Source organism: Cydia splendana, chromosome 23 (genome assembly GCF_910591565.1).
Source record: "Cydia splendana chromosome 23, ilCydSple1.2, whole genome shotgun sequence".
Classification (NCBI taxonomy): Eukaryota; Metazoa; Arthropoda; class Insecta; order Lepidoptera; family Tortricidae; genus Cydia; species Cydia splendana.
Genome location: NC_085982.1, coordinates 8,032,152 through 8,038,151, shown reverse-complemented (window position 1 = coordinate 8,038,151; position 6,000 = coordinate 8,032,152). Strand labels below are relative to the sequence as shown.

General features: G+C 34.7%; 1 protein-coding gene across 1 annotated transcript in view; it reads left to right on the top strand.

The window, feature by feature from the left end:
- Positions 1-346: 346 nt before the first annotated feature.
- Positions 347-6,000, top strand: part of LOC134801803 (B-cell receptor CD22-like) — a 700,667-nt gene continuing 695,013 nt past the window's right edge. The window contains exon 1 of the mRNA XM_063774411.1: positions 347-1,149. The gene's annotated coding sequence lies outside the window, so the exon portion shown is untranslated. The remainder of the gene's footprint in view (positions 1,150-6,000) is intronic.

Sequence of the window (6,000 nt, the reverse complement as noted above, 5' to 3'; positions counted from 1 at the left end):
GACCGGCCCGAGATTCCGGTGCTCACTTTTCTATGACATGACAGGCGATCACGTGATGCTTTCCATAGAAAACGATGCGCCGGAAGATCCGTCCCGGATACGGCCCGGTCTAACGTGGGTCATCCTTAATACAAATGTTAGCTAAACCTCTAATAAAACACTTAATCTTAATAACACAATAGGTACAATACTATTTATACCTAAGTAGATAGTCTAGATAATAATTACCGAGTGTAAGTAGGCACAATTACTCTTCTCTTTTCGCTTAGACTCTACATCCCTATTATTTGAGCAGCCATAAATAACAGAAAATACTGACTGAACTATAAAATATATATATTATACTTACTCTTTATACATTAATAGAGTGGTTAAAGCTCATAAATAGTACTACAGTCTTAATTATGACTTCATTTTGATGGTAAAAAACATAATTGAATTCATCAAAACCAAAACATCAAATAAAAAGTAAGAAAACAGGCGCAAACATCGGCGCACCAAACGTTTACATTTCCAAAATGGAGCACCATCAAACGAATACCGGGAATCCGGGCTCTAATTACTAAAACACAGACCGAGATTCATTAAATCGGTAAGGAAATTAAACCGGTAGTAATCCGAATAGTTGCCGACAGCCCGACACCTTAAAACGTTATCGGTAATTTTATTCAGGGGTTGATTCCAGAGTAATTAAGCCAGATAACACACGCAAAAGTTACAAATGATTATTTGCTAGCATAGAATAGGTACGATTAAATTTGGCGCAACTCTAGTAAAATTCAAATTTCGAATTTCGAATATCGGATCTGAAGATGGCGGGACGCGCGCAAAGCGAAGTCAGTCGGGCTTCGGCGCTCGTGTAGTAAGGACGTGTATCTGTGTCCATTTGCATCGCGCGCGGCGTTTACGATCGTAAAACCACCCTTGATGAGTAACAGACGTCGACTTTACAACGTAAAATGGATTTCAGTGTTTTGTGAAACGTGTTTAAATTTGTATTTATCGGGAATCAGTGTGTGATCGTTAGGATTTATTGTGACGGATTAGTGTTTTAGATTTTTATAGGTTGTGTTGTGTTCTGTGTTAAAATAAAATAGTGAACTGCGCTCAGTTTCTACTCCTATTGGAATTGTTGGAACATATAAACAGGTTGGTAGAAATTATAGTGATTGCTAATCGTAGTTAGTAGAACGTTTCGCATCCGACGATTCGTACGCAAATGTAAGTTTTATTTTACGTTTTGCGGCAAATGCCGACAAATATTTTATAGGTATCCTTAGGGCCGTTGCGCTATTTTCTAATTGCGATTATGCATAATTTAAAATAATTCCTCGAACTATTTGCTCTTTGGTTCGATTTGCAGTTAAATAAAATATTCATTAAGTAAGTACATATTTATTTTACTGCATAACATTATGCAGTATCTAGGTAAATATAAATATCGTAAAAGAGCAGGTTTTTCATTTGCTATCGAAATTCTGTTTTCGTTAAACTACCGAAAAAAAATTAAGCAGGTATTTTTGTTGAGTTACGATAATGCTTTTTCATAACACAGGATGTTTTTAGGACATACCTACTACCTACCTACTTGTGAAATTGCGCTTGTGGTGTACAGAATAGGGAACTTTATCTACGGTAAAGTTGGTCAAGCAAATCTTGTCAGCAGAAAAAGGCGGCAAATTTAAAATATGTAGGCGCGAAGGGTTATCGTCCCATAGAAAATTTGAATTTCGCGCCTTTTTCTACTGACAAGATTTGCTTGGCCAGCTATATCTACTTACCTATTTACCAAAAAAACGGCTACAAAATAAGTTCGTCCCAAAAGCCATAGAGATTATTTTTCTAAAATGATTTATCTACCTAATAGGTAGATACTTACTCTCCATTTAAAATCCTACATTCTCAAGGGAAGTTGCGATAATAATTGATCATTAGCGTTATACCTACCTACTTCCGTGATAAGATAATATTACTTAATTAATGGTTAATCGAAGTCCAGAAATAACCGCCTGGTGGGATTCGGAACCTACCTAAGTGTTGGGGCGGATTGTTTAATTATGTAAAACAAAGAGAATTTGAAATAGAGGAATATTGTCAAAGTAAATTATATAATCAGTACATTTTCTTCTTCCCCCCTTCCTTCCCCCTCTGCTTCTTCTTAAGCCTTCTTGAGCTTACCGTGGGGCTTAGTCAATTTGTGTAAAAATGTCCTATAATATTTATTTTATTTATTTATTTTGCCATCTTTCGACACAACTGATTAAAACTTTTAGAACGCCATTGATCCTTATTTTTTCACTGATAGGTGTGTTAAATTAGTTAAATGTCAAAAAGTATCGCCATCTACTGACTACATATGTAATTTACTTTAACAATATTCCTCTAGTCTAAATTCTCTTTGATTATAATTACTATTAAAAATCTTTGCGGACTGCAGAATATTGCGATTATAACAAAAATTCTAACTAAAGTAAAACCTTATACTTCGGTGGTTTAACCCCTTGTCTGTGTATAAGGATCCTGAACGAATTTTAGCCATCTCTTTGCATTTTTTCACAAAACGGCAAAAAAAATGACATTTGTTGTATGGGGGGCTCCCATAAATATTTATTTTATTTTGTTTTTAGTATTTGTTGTTATAGCGGCAACAGAAAATACATCATCTGTGAAAATTTAAACTGTCTAGCTTTCACGGTTCATGAGTTACAGCCTGGTGACAGACAGACGGACAGACGGACGGCGGAGTCTTAGTAATAGGGTCCCGTTTTTACCCTTTGGGTACGGAACCCTTAAATTTGACTAAGCTAAATCCGTTGCCGATAGCATAGAAGTTTATCTCAACTTTATCATCTCACCACCAATTAAAGTTAAAAATCTAAGATAAAAAGAACGTCGAAAACGGTTAAAATTCAAAAGTGTTCCTTTTTTAAAGCTATGACAGTTGAGAGCTCCGGCGAGCTGACATCTTCCTTTTTCAAATGACTAAGGAGATTATTTTCCTGCTTTGTGAGGAAAATTATTTTCTACCTTTTCGGTAAGGAACGAAACGGTAGGTATTATAGTTTTTGGAGAGAAATAGGGATACTTTTGAAAACAGAAGTTTAATAAAAATTATATAAATTAGTTTAGTTGTTTAGTTTATTGATCTCTCAATACAATTTTCATAGTTAATGTAAAAGAATACAGAAGCAATTACTTATCGTATAGCGATCGTCAGGATACAAAACAAAGCAAATCATTAAATTACAATTGATATTATAGTTGAAAAGTAGTTATATACAATGGTATATAAATATAACACAAAATATTAAAATGTATAAATATTAAAAGCCTTAAAGTTGTAAATTGTATAGATGTCAATCACAATGAAAAAATCTGATCAAAGTGGGACTCGATCGAACCCATATCTTTGGATTGCCGGTCCAATGTGTTACCAATTCCGCTAGTTAATAGTACATTATTGTCGAGGCTCGGAAGTAGCTACTTGCAGGCTGAGGATTCGTTTTAAACGGACGACCTTGGGAGTCCGTTTAACTGAATCCGAAGCCAGCAAGTAGCCTTCCAGCCGAGTCATATATAGTGCTTTTCTCAAAAATGGTGCAAGAAATATAAATATCATAAAAATATTTTACAAAAACAACTTTCTTAAGTATATATTTTCACAGAAAAAAGTAGAAACAATTGAAAAAATTAGCTTTGCCGCCTTTTTATTTTTTTAATAAAAAAATAGAAGTGTATTTTTCTGCCGAAAATACGCCAACCTATTTGAGACAGCTAAATAGTCGCGGTACTAATCATCTGTTTGGCTGTTTAATGGGCCTGTGCCTTCATTTGATATGGCCATTTCAACTTTTAAAAAGTTTGGAACTCGACAAATAATGGAATTTGTATGCAACATTGCAGGCCCAAAATCGAGACTGCAATGTTTTTAACTTTTTAATTTTTGACTGACCATAAACTACGCGCTTCGCAACCTATTTTTTAAACGGCAAAGTCGACGTTGCCGTCCATTTTTGAGAAAAGTTATTTTACCTATGCACTGTAAGATCATGGTTTTAAACCCTACACCTGCGTTATAATCATCTCAACATACATAAACAGGATGGAAAAAAATAATGGGCCCTGGAGAAAAAGTGCCGTAAAACCTTACTTAAATAAGGTATACTAAAGGATACATTTTTTTATTTAAAAAATAAACAAAACTGCATCCAATGATTTCTCTTTTTTTCTCAATTTTGCTTGTTTAAAAATATTCTTGAGTTGAGTACTAAATAATTGATTTTATGGATATTTTGTACGACAGACGAGTGTAAGGCCTAATGTTTCTTGGAGAAATGTTATCAATAACATTCACTGCATCGACTAGTAGAATATAATAGCAAATGTTTATTTTTTGGAATTCTTAGTCGGTTCGATTCCCGATGAGACAAGCGAATTCAAAAAAATTCAAATGTTGTTTTGTTACTTTTAAAAAAATATTTGGGAGAAAATAAATAAAAACTCATAAATGCGCGTTTTCCCAGAGATAAGACAGAGACAGAGAGCTAGATCGATTTTTCGACCGCGAAAACCCCTATATAGCAAAATTTCATCGAAATCGTTAGAGCCGTTTCCGAGATCCCCGAAATTTATACATAAATAAATATATTAGAATTACTCGTTTAAAGGTATATTATTTAGTAGTAGGTATATTATTAGTAGATAAAATAATGTTTCCTTTAAGTAAAACGAGCTAACTTAATTTAAGGCACCAGGCCTCCAGGGCCCATACTTTTATTCCACACTGTATGCCCTATATAAAAGTACGTGGTTCAGCCCTGTTTTAAGCAGGACAATCTCAAATCCCTTCCCGACCCCGAACCTTTTTACCCGCAAGACCCTTTTAAAAACAAAGGTGTCGACAGGACTTAACTTTGTAAAAACGTGAAAGAATGTTTCTGACAGGATAGCTAGGGTCTATAGTAGCCGCTGTACCAAGTGGCGACTTAAGATATTACCATCCCTTTCTATAGCACTGGGTATGAACAAGCATGAATGAGATAGCAACTGGGCTTCAGTAGGGTCAAATGGGTGAATGAAAGTCGGAGTCAAATAAATGGGTGAGACAAAGAGCTTATTTGTAAAACGGAGCTTTTTAGCTAGGGTCTAATCCGTCTAATAGTACCTAGCCGCTGTACCAAGTGGCGACTTAAGATGTTACCATCCCTTTCTATAGCACTGGGTATGAACAAGCATGAATGAGATAGCAATTTGACTTCAGTAAGGTCAAATGAGTGAATGAAAGTCGGAGTCAAATAAATGCATGAGCTTATTAGTGAAAAAATTGAGCTTTTTATGAATTAAACAGTTGTCTATAGAAACTGTTGAAAATGTTTCGTTTAGAAGGGGAAAAAAATTTTGTTTCACTTCTCGTGCTACTAATTGATACCCGAGCAAGCGAATGGTTCCAAAATTGAACCAACGGAAGGAAAATACTAACTGTAGAACATTAGAAATGAAATCCAAATGAACGCTATTAAATATTTATCATTCAAAATTATCAGTATCACTTAACCCTTACTGAATGTAATAAACAGTGATCGTTAATTTTCCAGCAATTTTGGAGCAGCATAGTAAAAATAAAGGATTTTCTTCAATTTTTTTCTAGGGGGAGGATTGGTTAAGGTTAATATTACTGTTATTAACCCTAATTATCTATTCCACCTAGAGTATGGCATACAGATGCTTTCAACCAACAATGCTGCACCAAAATTGCTGGAAAATTAACGATCACTGGTAATAAAACATATTCCGAACTTTAACAGCTGTCAATAGAGTTGAATATCATATCCGCAATAATATGGCTTCGTAAGCCAAAATGACGAAGGCACTCGATCGTGCATCAAATTACTTTTCCACTCTTGGGGTTAAAATGCTAGGTACTTTCTTAATAAAAAACGAGGGTTCCGTACTTTTTAGTATTTGTTGTTATATAGCGGCAACAGAAATACATCATCTGTG